We start from the raw sequence: 13,117 nt of genomic DNA, 5'->3' as shown, positions 1-13,117 counted from the left end.
CCCAACACACTGTAAAAAATAATTTAAAAAAAAAACTTATTTGTTGAGTCAGCTTAAAATAATTTGTTACACTGATGCCTTCAAATTTTAAATTCAGTCAACTAAAATAAGTTTAGTCAACTTGAAATGTTAAGTTATACTAAGTAACAACTTAGATATTTGTGTTTGCTAAACTTAACAGATGGGTAAGTAACCCAGCTGCCTTAAAATTTTAAGTTGATTCAACTCAAATATCTAAGTTGTCTCTTAGTATAATTTAACTTTTTAAGTTGAATAAACTTTTTTTGAGTTAACTGAACTTAAAATTTTAAGGCAGCCAGGTTACAAATTAATTTAAGTTGACTCAACAAATTGTGTTTTACAGTACAGGCTGAACCCAGCATTTGGGTTAAAAAAAATAATAACCCAGCTAGTGTGTAATATAATGGAATTTGGAACACAATCAGAAGAAGTGTAATATTTTAACATGTAGCCCTGAAGAAAAGACAGTTTGCTAATTAAGGTAATTGCATGTAATTATAGATTTAAGGCGTGTAAACATTTCCATTTGTGCTATAAGCATAAATGATGATTCAATACAAGTGGTTTTATGACAAGCTGCCATCTCATTTCTAAACTAGCTTACAATTTTCACCTGGTGGTTTATAAAACAAATAATAAAAATTGTTCAGACTTGCGTGAGAGTAGCAATATGTAGCGACCAAAGTAACAGAGACGTTAGCTCTTTTGACTCGGATCATATATAACACTCAAAACACACTAGTATTTTGGCAGCAACTACCAATAAGCACGACTACTTCTTTAGAAAATGTAATAATCTAGTGTTCCACATGAAATGTGATATTCTATTCCTCCGTCATGTTCAAGTGTGATCAAGAAACCTGTTAGACAGGAGAGACTAGAGATGTCAGAGACAGTTATTTAACACTGGTTTCACAACACAAGTGATTAAGAGCTGTTTGTGACCGTACTTGTTTTGATACAGGCACACTGCTGGCCTGCCGCTGTCTCTCAGGATAATGATACAGCTCCTCCTTAAACGAGAACAGTGTGCATGTCAGGACAAGCGAACCACAACTCAGAGGCACCTGCATATGTTTTCCCTTATTACTCCCTCTCTTTCTGTCTTTTAAGAGACAACAGGCAGAACTGAGCTTCTATAAGAGAGCATATGTATATGTAAACACTTCATATATACAGTTCATCTTAGGTTTCATAATCCCCTGCCGGAGACCTCAAAACAGTCCACATTTGTGGCTTCTGATTGCTACAATGGATTCTGTTTAGTGTGTGAGGACCCCATTCTCTGTTTTGGCTGACTGTGCCCCTCTGTGTTTACTTGAAGGATGAAAAGAAAATGAAAAATCTGTCATTGTTTACTCACCCTTATGTCATTGGAAACTCAAATCCTCTTATTTTTTTCCAAGGAATACAAAAGGAGACATTTTGAAGATTGTTCATGCAGCTCATTTACATGAATGAAATTAATCATTGTGACCCTACTAGTAGTTTAATTCATCAGACTGAAATTTAAGCCTTTCAAATCAAAACATTGATCATGATACGCATACATACACTACATTAAATATTTCAACATGAATGTTCGACGTCACATACGGGAGCCAAAAAAGGTTTGACATTAGCTGGCGCTTGAGGTACTTCAAATGAATTCTCCTATTGTGTTCCACAGAAAAAAAGAGAATCATACCGGTTTGTAAGTCAACAATAGCAGAATTTTCAGTTTCAGGCGAACCTTTCCTCTGTAATGTTTATGATGTTGACAGCAGAGATTTTGAGGGACACACTGACAGCCTGAAAAACGCAAGAACCACATCTCTAAACTAACAGGAGATCGAGAAAGAAAGAGCTTGAATTTTGGGCAGTCTGTTTTTGGTTTCTGAGTTATTGCCTAATTGCATGCAGAGATTGAGTCACTCTGAGCTGTTGCGCGGCCAGTCCCTGATCTGAAAAACAAATGCATAGTGGAGTTAACTGCGTTCAAGGTGTGTATGTGTGCGTGTGTGTTTGTGCGCAGGAACAAGGAAACCAGCGGATCGGGGAGAGTTATGCATCATAGCATGACATCATTACTCACCGATTTACTTCTTCATGTTACGAGAAACTTTTTTCTCGCTTTGTAAATTGAGAACTAAGCCCTCACGGAGATAAACATACCAAAACAGTGAGGCAGGAAATGAACCAACCAGCTGTCCTGTCTAAGTGCATTGCTCAGGGAAGATGGAGGGCAGGCTGTTGTTTCACAATGCCGATAATCACAGTAAATGTCAACCAGACAAGTGCGTTTGATAAAGTGCTGCTATGAGAGAAGTGAACTTACAAATGAGGACAGAAGCTATGCATACTTATCATATTTCTGGCACCTGTACAGAATGTATAAACCAGATACCTTGCATTCTTTAGTACGTTTCAAAAACAAATGTTTATCTCTCTGGAAATGAAAGTCAAAGTGTATGGAAACTTATTGGTCGAGTGCAGACCTGAAGTGTAGCAGCCAATGCATATTTCAACACTGTGTCTGATGCACTGTCAATCATCGCTTTGGTTGTTTTTGCTCCTGGTAAAACTGCCATTTATTCAGACATATGTTCAGATCACTGCTTGTGTGTTTTTGCCAGGACTGAGAAGCTCTATGAAACAATCCACCCAGAAATGAATAATCTGTCATCATTTACTAACGCTCATGTCATTGCAAACCCACATAACTTGATTTTTTAAAAACGCACTTAGTTGTATTGAATCGGTAGTGCATCTTAAAAAGTGTATTTAAATTATATTGCAGATAATATATTAATTAAATAAGTGTTCTTACAGAAAGTACACTTTCTTGACTATGTTTCTTAAAGGGGTCATCGGATGCCCATTTTCCACAAGTTGATATGATTCTTTAGGGTCTTAATGAAAAGTCTATAATATACTTTGGTTAAAAATTCTCAATGGTTGTGTAAAACAACATCCTTTTTACCTTGCCAAAATCAGCTCTGCAAAAATCATCTCATTCTGGTCGAGGCTGCTTTAAATGCAAGTGAGCTCTGCTCACCCTGCCCCTCTTTTCTCTCTGTGGAGAGACGAGCCTGTTTACTTTAGCAGCGTTTAGCAGCTAAACTTGCTAACTAGCACATTATTAGGAAAGGCGATTGCAAAGATTCATAAAAAAACCCTTATACTCACTTCTGCTGTAAGTGAAGCTGGATCACCAATGATTCACGCGAACATAGATGGATATATGTAGATCGGGAGGCGCATTCCCTTCACAAACAAACGTAATCTACTGCATCTTCAACGGCTCAGATGTCAGGAGTAAATGACGACCACTATGTTCATTATTACATCCAGCAACACAACACCTCAATCGCGCAATCAGAGAAATTCTTGTCTAACTTACATCCCTGCTCCGGCATTGAAACAAAGAGGGCGGACTGTTACACCTGATCTGAGGTAAGAGCTCATGTCAATTAACTTTTGTGGGAGCGGCCTCTGTCGGTGTGACACCACAACGACAGGCATCTGAGAATGGCTCGATTTGAAAAAGGGAATATTATTTTTACAGATTGATTAAAAACCACTGCATGGATTTTTATCATTATAGGGTAGATTTGTACATACACTGCCAACACACATGAATGTTCAAACAACATGTAAAAGTGAACTTAGCATCCAATGACCCCTTTAAAGGATTAGTTCACTCTTGAATTAAAATTAGGGTTTTTAAAGAAAACATTCTAGGACTTTTTCTCCATATAGTGGACTTCAGTGGGGATCAATGAGTTGAAGGTCAAAATTGCAGTTTCAGTACAGCTTCAAAGGACTCTACAAGATCCCAACCGAGGAATAAGGGTCTTATCTAGTGAAATGATTGGTCATTTTCTAAAAAAAAAAATACACATTTAACCACAAATGCTTGTCTTGCACTAGCTCGACTTCATGCATTATGTAGTCACTTTGGAAAGGTCACGCATTACGTACCAACCCAGTGTTTACAAAGCGAATGTCCACAGAAAGTCAAACGCCCTTTACAAAAAAGGTAAAACAACGCTTTCCGCCCTATCCTACCTTTTGGAACCAAAGTACACAGGCATGACCTTTCCAATGTGATTACTTAATGCGTGAAGTTGCGTTAAGTACACCTCGGTTGTGATCGTGTAGAGCCCTTTGAGCCTGCCTTAAAACTGCAGTTTGGACCTTCAACACCTAGGCTCCCATTAAAGTCCACTATATGGAGAAAAATCCTGGAATGTTTTCCTCAGAAACCTTCATTTCGACTGAAAAACGAAAGAAAGACATGTTGAATGACATGGGGGTGAACAAATTATCAGGAAATTTTAATTCTGGAAGCAAGCTAATCCTACTTAAATTGTTACTTCACCCCAAAATGAAAGTTTTGTCATTAATCACTTACCCCCATGTCGTTCCAAACTCGTAAAAGCTTCGTTCATCATTGGAACACAATTTAAGATATTTTGGATGAAAACCAGGAGGCTTTTGACTGTCCCATTGACTGCCAAGTAAATACCACTGTCAAGGCCTAGAAAGGTCTGAAAGACATCGTCAAAATAGTCCATCTCCCATCAGTGGTTCAATCTAAAATTTATGATGCGACGAGAATAGTTTTTGTATGCAAAGAGAAAAAAAGATATTATTCAACAATTCATCTCCTCCATGTCAGCGTAGTGCCATTTTGGAGAGTATCCACTGGACACAAACTGTGTACGCCAGATACGCTGTTTTCTTTCAAATCAAAGTGTAAATATATGTAGAAAACATATCTATGTGGTGAGGCTGACACAGAACGGCATACGTAGTTTGCATCCAGTGGATGCTCTCCAAAATGGCACTACGCTGACGCGGAGGAGACTAATTGTTGAAAATTAAATTATTAATTTTTTTCTTCGCGTAGAAAAAGTATTCTCATCACATCGTAAAATTCAGATTGAACGATTTCTTTCATACTTTTCGGGATCTTGACAGTGGTATTTACTTTAATCTTAAATTGTGTTCCAAAGACAAACAAAGCTTTATGGGTTTGGAACGACATGGGGGTAAATGATTAATGGCAAAATTTTCATTTTGGGGTGGAGTAACCCTTTAAGTGGGTCAAAAGCACTCTAAAATTCAGCTAACTGCATTTAATATAATTTCATATATTTATATATTGCATTTAAAGGGGTCATATGATGTCGCTAAAAGAACATTATTTTGTGTATTTGGTATAATGCAATCCGGTTTGGGGTTCAAAAAATACACTATTTTCCACATACTGTACATTATTGTTGCTCCTCTCTGCCCCGCCTTTCTGAAACACGCCGATTTTTACAAAGCTCATCATTTTGAAAATCGCGGTGTGCTCTGAAAAGCCAGCTATTCAGTGCATTGTGATTGGCGAATATCTCAAGCGTGTGAGTAAATGTTATGCCCCTTACCATGTTGTGATGCCGTGTCCCGGCATGATGAGATGAAACAATAAAACCCATTAGAAATTAGGCATTTGTTGCATCCAGTGAGGACATAATTACTGATTATAAAGATTCTAGTGTTTTTACGTGTTGTGTTGTGTCGTGCATGTCTGCATTTGTAATTGTTAAAACAATAAAGCACTACTCTACACTGCCTAAAACTCGCGTTTGAATAGCCAGTAGCAAATTCTTTAAATATGAAAACACACTTACAGGCTGTGAGTCAGAAGCACCAGACTGTCCTTGCAAAGTTGGAACCGCCCCACTTTATAGTGTGCACAGCCGGCATTGTAGGCTACTCTACCAGGTTCAGGAACCGAAATGCGCTGCACACACTTGAATATTTTTCCATTGTACTATTCTGGAACAGTGTTGTAAATATAACTTAACCACTGATTTCTAGTTGTGTACTCATTTGGAAGGCCAAACAAAGTACTTTTGCAACGAAACACACAGCATCTCTGCAACATAACGACGGCTGCAACAATACTACAGGGAGAATAAAAGTTACGCCTTATTTTTTTGCGTATACATTTGGGCGGTGTTATGCAAAGCTTCCCACACCGTGACATAGATTTGTAGGGGCGTTTGAATGAGCCACTTTAGGCGTGGCTGAGTCTTAACTTTTATAAAGAATATCTCTTTGGGTTTGAGACTTTAATCTTTGCCACTTTACAGATCTCATATATGCACAAACAGTTTGTAACAGACAAAGGAAATCACATCATATGACCCCTTTAATATATTTACTAAGGAGAACTGGAGATTTGCCAAAGTTTTCAGTGAATAACAACTCAAATTTTTGGCGTTTTTCTCACACAAACTTATAGCATCAGCTTCTGTTTGAAACTCTGTTCATCCATTTTAATAGTAAAAATTCTCCTTTTGCAAGCCAATGAAAAAAGAAGGTCACATAGGTCTGGAATGACATTAAGGGTGAGTAAATAATATAAGAATGTTAATTTTGGATGAACTAGCCCTTGCAAGAATGCAAGTAACGTTGCTATGGGAGCATTAGTCAATGCAAACCCAAAGATACACTGTTCATCCCTAGGATGACATTTTGCATGCGAATGTGCACATTACTCAGCCTGCTGCGCTGTATCAGCCCTTTTAATGCTTTCAAGCTGTGCGTCAGTCAGCCATCAGCGAGCTCATACCTTACTCCCACTCCTTTCCATAAATCTCCACCATCCCTCACCCCAAAAGCCTCTCCAGAGGAATTTTTTGACAAAGAGAGACTCACCCCAGCAGGTGGAAGCTTATTGTTTTATGATGCCAATGCCACGTTAGCTACTCTCATCGTAGTTTAGCACAGTGAAAAATTGAAATTTAGTATAGCCTATGCCATCACTCATCACTTCGTTCAACGGGTTTATGACTAAAATCCAGGTAATGATTTTTATTTTGTTCCAGATAATTTGTTCCTTGAAAAACAAGACTGCATTAATAACAGCTGGGTGTGGGCGGGAGCTTCACTAATGGCTGTTGTCATAGAACTAGCATTAGTAATCTTGGTTTGACTCATCATCTTTAGGAGGGGCTCTTCCTCTTTTCAGATCAGTATCGCCGGGCTGATTTTGATACGGCCCCTGTGGTGAAGAAGCGGCCCCTCTTGGCCGGCATTCCAGCCCTGGTGTGGGAGGAGAGATCAGAATTTGCTTGCTGAAGACAATCATTTTAGATATGCTTGAACTGCGAAGTGGGCAGACCATAAAAAGCATCAAGCATTGGAGCAGCTGATGGCACTGGACAGGCGTAGAGATCACAGCGCGTGGGTGAAGCGTTCAGTTCCTCGTAAAGTCCAAGAAGCTTTTCTGGCTTAACATGCAACACGCTTCTGTTTTAATTCAGCTTCATCTGCAGCGCATCCAAAATACAACAGTTTTCGTTTTTGTCACAAAGGCATCGCCAAACTTCTGGTTTTAGTCTATGACTTTGTTCCATGACTGCAGCTTAAATACAGGCCAGCGATGAGTTCTTTGAAAAACCAAACTCAAAAGCAAATGTTTTTTAAAAGATGCTTTGATCTGACACCACAGAATAAGTCGTGTCTGATGGGCTCATGCTATTATAGAACTGGAAATGCTTCAGATTTTCTAAAGAAGGCCATTCGTAAACATAAATAGATATACAGTGGCTTTATTCCGGTCAGATTCTCACGAAGTACTGCATGAAGAAGGAAATCCCCGAATGCATTGCAATGAAAGTGAAATGAATGAAAGCTTGATCCAAGATGATGGGTGAAGCGAAAGAAATAGCAGTTATTAATATACCAAACAATAAGTATCAATAAAAACAGAAAATACAACTAAATAGAATACCAATGGACTTTTTTATATTATGTGCGTGCAGGTGGTTATGATTATTATTGTGACGGCAGGGTCATACAAGACGAGGAAATGAGGATCCATATTCAGTAATGCCAATTTTTTAAATAACCAAAAATGAAGATGATTTAAAGTGTGATAAATGTAATAGATCAATATATGATAATGTAAAAGACAATATATGAACAGTTTATTTGGAAAAACAGATAACTCGGTTTTTGTTTTTAATTTTCAAAAATCATTTTATTGTTTTGTTGTGTTAGTTAGCCATCATCAAAATAACCCAATCGCAGTTTGAGATTAATTGGAATGCACAATGAAAAACATGATTTTTGAAAATGATCTGTTTTTGCAAATGAACACTTCATATATACATGAAGGCTAATGAGAACTAAACAATACACATGTGTACAACGTAAGTTATTATAGTAACAAACTACTGTATAGACCAATTTACTGTTTGCAAACAGACATTTTTTGTGGGCGGAGCCTATCTGGTTGCAGAAAATGACAGTTTTCAAATGGCAGTCAATGGAAGTCATTGAATAAAAAAATAAAAAAGGTAAGTTTATATTTCAAAATTCTGACTTTATTTTCACAATTCCGAGATTATATCTCACAATTCTGATAAGAAAAATAAACTCGCCATTCTGTCTTTTGAGTTTATATCCCACACTTCTGACTTGTTTTCCCTCAGAATGGACAAACTTGCTATTGTTGAGTTAACATCCGAAATACGAGATATAAACTTGCATTTGCGAGAAAAAATGTCAGAATATGTGGAATAAAATAGGTTAATGTAAAATGTTATAGCTTTAAATAGTATTTCATGCTGCAACTGTAGGGCTAATATATGCAGCTGCAAGTGACGTAACTGTGATGTCTACTCGAAATTGGTCTACAGAACAAAAGGAAACAGGAACGAAACCTCAAAAAAATGAGGAAATACTGTTTTTTTAACTGAAGATAAAGGTGACAGTCATAGAATCACAGTAGCCTTTTTCACACAGTAATACCAGTACATCGCTGTTAAATTACTGGAACGACTTTACCAGTAAATACAAAAATGTTCACACTTTTCACACAGGCACTGAGGTTCCATTTTTTTTACTGGTAAAACACCATTCATACATTAGTTTCAAAATACCTGTAAATTCTGTGACATCGTTAATTGGCAATGACCTCTAAATGGCTGCATCTCCCAGCATTGTATTTTTAAACATGGAGGGATAAACGCAGTCAAATGTTCACCAAACTATGCAGTAAATGTGTCATTGCGTCAGAATATTATGACTGGCCCAGAGTAGACGTCTTACCTCAGTGTGAATTTGTACGTGCTTCACACAGAGCACACTACCATAATTTACTAGTGATTTCACAACTTCTCATACCGGTAAATTGACGGAACAAATTTACCTGTATTTTTAAAAAGGTCTTTTTCAGACATGATCTCTTAATGGTAATTTATCGGAAATTTAAAAGGTAAAGAAAGAAAGGGGTTACTGTTATATTATAATTAGGGCTGTCAGTTTAACGTGTTAACTTAATTAGTTATGAGAAAATAATGCGATTAAAATGTTTTAACGCAGTTAACCCACTGGCCCCGCCCCCAGACCTGTACATTATCTTATATTTCATATAGTTTACTGACAAATATGATGCAGGGCAACAACTCCACAAATGCAGTTATGCCCTAAAATCAAGATATTGGTGCAAAAAAATGACACTGTGTGACGATGTGTTTTGTCTCATATTTATATATATATATATGACACAATATCACACGGGCAGCAAGAGCAATATGACACGGGTGCTGATTTTGTCCCGATCTATCACGACCTTAAATGTGATTTTAGACAACAGTTCAGTAAATAAGATATTGTGTTCTATCCCTTTATACATTAAAGGGATAGTTTACAAAAAAATCAATTCTGTCATCCTTTATTCACCCTCATATCATTTCAAACCTTTCTTTTGTGGAACATGAAAGAAAGTATTTCGAAAACTGTTGGTAACAAAGTTGGTTACCAGTGACTTTTTAATCATATGAACAAAAAATACTGAGATGTTTCTCAGATTATTTTATTTTATAGTTTACGTTAGACTGTTGCAGCCTAAATGTTTATGTGTAATAAATTCTATGCTGAATCAAATAAAATATTTCTTTGTAAAGCTACAATTTGTAATGTCTGTTTAACAGTTTCTCATTTAACACAAAAATAGCTTTAAATGATCTTTTGTTGGTATTTTCACAGTCAAATTTATTTTGCAATTAATTAGATGAATTATTCGAAACATCATGTGATTAATCAGATTAAAAATTTTAATCGACTGAGAGCCCTAATTATAATACAGTCGTAGTTTTGTATTTACTATGTAAAACCACGGTTAAATTTGTAGGTACTATGTTTTAATTGTGAATTCTGTGGTAAAACCATGTTATTTTTGTAGTTACTATCTCAGATAGTACACATATATCTGCAAGATGTCTGTTAAAGATTACTTCATCTGGAAAGCATCTGCTGTGAACATCTGATAAACATCTTTAAGTCAGTTTTACATACATTCAAAATCATAAACATCTTAAAGACATTTTCTAAACGTCTATTTGACATCTGATAGAAAACATCCTATAGGTGTATTGCAGATGAGCAAAATACATCTTGCAGATGTAAATGGAGATGTCAAATAGACGGCTCTGTGATGTATGCGCACTATCAGGGATGGTTTCACTACAAAAACCATTGTTAAACCATGATTACTGTAGTAAAACCATGGTTGATTTTTGTAAGGGTCTCCTAGGACACCTGTGTGCAACTGAGGGAAACTGACTTCATACATCCACTAAAAAAAATCAACACCTGAGTAAAAGCTATAGCAAAAGTGGCTCAGAGAAATGAAGTCAGTTATTTTATTATTCTAACAATAACAAAACATTCATAAGTATCGTTTAGGTGTCTGAACACATTTCAACATCTGCATGCTCTTTCTCAACTGGTTTTACATGCTTTCTGTAACTGCATTCTGTCCTCGTCGAGAGCGGATGACAGATAAACACACACATATACAAACACTTTCTGGAGAACAGCGATTTCATTGTGCGCATGTTTCATTCAGAGGAACTGTAAACAAATGATTGAGATCACAACCAGGATTTGGTGCTCTAGGCCTTTGTATTTCCTCAGAAAGCTTTCAAGATTGTTTGTCAGGAAAAGTATGCCAACTTTACCTATAAAACTTTATGACTTAGAGTCAAAAATCAAAAGCGCACAGTTACTAGAGTAGTAAAACATTAACCGTTGTAAAAAACGTTAACTTGGTTGTTTTTATCGACTGTGCCATCAGATATGTGCATTCGTGTTCTTCTGAGACGTCGACAGGCGCACGTTGATTTCAGGGTCAAAGGTTATCATAATTCACTGAGGCGGCCGTGCCTTTGTGTAGTCTTTGGATTCAAACAATTGATCTCCTGTTTCAAAGATTGCGCTGTGCCCTGCTTGTAGACTGGCGGTGAGCCGGCTGCTGTTTTACAGGTGGGTGGACACCTGTTTCATTCACTCGCCTCAGAAAAGGGTGACGACAGCTCTGTGAGTAAATACCTGGCGCTGAGTTGTGATGAGCGTCTGCTTGCTCATCAAAGACATCAGTGATTTAAGCAATGAAACTAGATCTTGGTCCCGCTGTGGGATATTTCAGAATTACATTAGTTTAAGGGAAAGGGGAGGAAGCAAGCAAGCAAGCAGTATTACTCAACCAAAGGTCAACTAAATCAAGTTCAAGGATTCACTTCAGCTTTCTGCTTTCGAAATGAATTGCAAATTCAGCGTTTTGTTAACACTACTCCTTAATCATTTATGTCCTCCATTTTTTTTGGTAAATTTCTTTAGGGCCATACATGTCACTGTATTAAGTTCTGGTGGGTCTTAAAGAGAACATCCTGAGCTTTCAGAACTATTTTTTAATGCTGATTCAGAATTTTATTAGAAGAGGAAAGAGTATGCATAAAATTAACTACACTACCAGTCAAAAGTATTTGAACAGTAAGATTTTTTATGTTTTTTAAAGAAGTCTCTTCTGCTCAGCAAGCCTGCATTTATTTGATCCGAAGTACAGCAAAAAAAAAGAAAGAAAGAAATATTTTTACTATTTATAAAATAATACTTTACTATTTGAATATATTTTAAAATGTGATCAAAGCTAAATTTTCAGGATCATTACTCCAGTCTTCAGTGTCACATGATCCTTCAAAAAATCATTCTGATATGCTGATTTCAAAAAACATTATTATTATCAATATTTAAAAGAGTTGAGTACATTTTTTCAGGATTCTTTGATGAATAGCAAGATCAAAAGATCAGCATTTATCTGAAATAAAAAAAAAAAGTTTTTGTAATAATATAACATTCAAAAGCTTGTCAGTATTTTTTTTTCTTGGGAAAGAAATTATAGAAATTAATTTATTTAGCAAGGATGCTTTAAATTGATCAGAAGTGAAGATAAAGACATTTACAATGTTACAAAAGAACTTTTTATTCATCAAAGAAACCCGAAAAAGTCTACTCAGCTGTTTTCAACATAATAATAATATTTTTTATTACTAAATATTTTTCATGTGACACTGAAGACTGGAGTACTGATGCTAAAAATTCAGCCTTGAAATCACAGGAATAAATTACATTTAAAAATGTATTCAAATAGAAAACAGTTATTTTAAATAGTAAAAATATTTCAAAATTCTACTGTTTTTGCTGTACTTTGGATCAAACAAATGCAGGCTTGGTAAGCAGAAGAGACTTCTTTAAAAAAAACATTAAAAATCTCACTGTTCAAAAACTTTTGACTGGTAGTGTATATCAAATATAAATATACAATTTTTGTCTGTAGCTCCTTGCCTTAGAGAGGAAAATGACATATAAATAGTTTTCCCTTACAAACCGTTCATATGGTTCTTGTACTGTAAACAAAATAAAATCCGCTTTTGGTTTCAAATGACTAGTGTTGATTTCTTTAATAAACACATTTGTCATTTAAATTGGACTATCACAGTATTTTACACCAATAAGCACCACAAAACGTCTATTCAAGACAAAATACTTGGTTTTTGATCCACGTTTCAACATAAGCAAAAAATCCCACGGGTGCTAAAAGTAACGGCACATTTCATGGAAACACCATGTACCAAAATAAATACGCAGAGACAGAATCCGTCAGCGGTGAGCTGAGAAGAGGCATTCCTTGAGTTTTATAGGTTTTTCAGAATTCTTCAGACCTGATCAGTTTTAGATTGAAATTGACCACATTTCTGTATCATTTCAT

The sequence above is a fragment of the Labeo rohita genome, chromosome 3 (genome assembly GCF_022985175.1).
Source record: "Labeo rohita strain BAU-BD-2019 chromosome 3, IGBB_LRoh.1.0, whole genome shotgun sequence".
Lineage (NCBI taxonomy): Eukaryota > Metazoa > Chordata > Actinopteri > Cypriniformes > Cyprinidae > Labeo > Labeo rohita.
Note: the sequence above shows the minus strand (reverse complement) of the source record.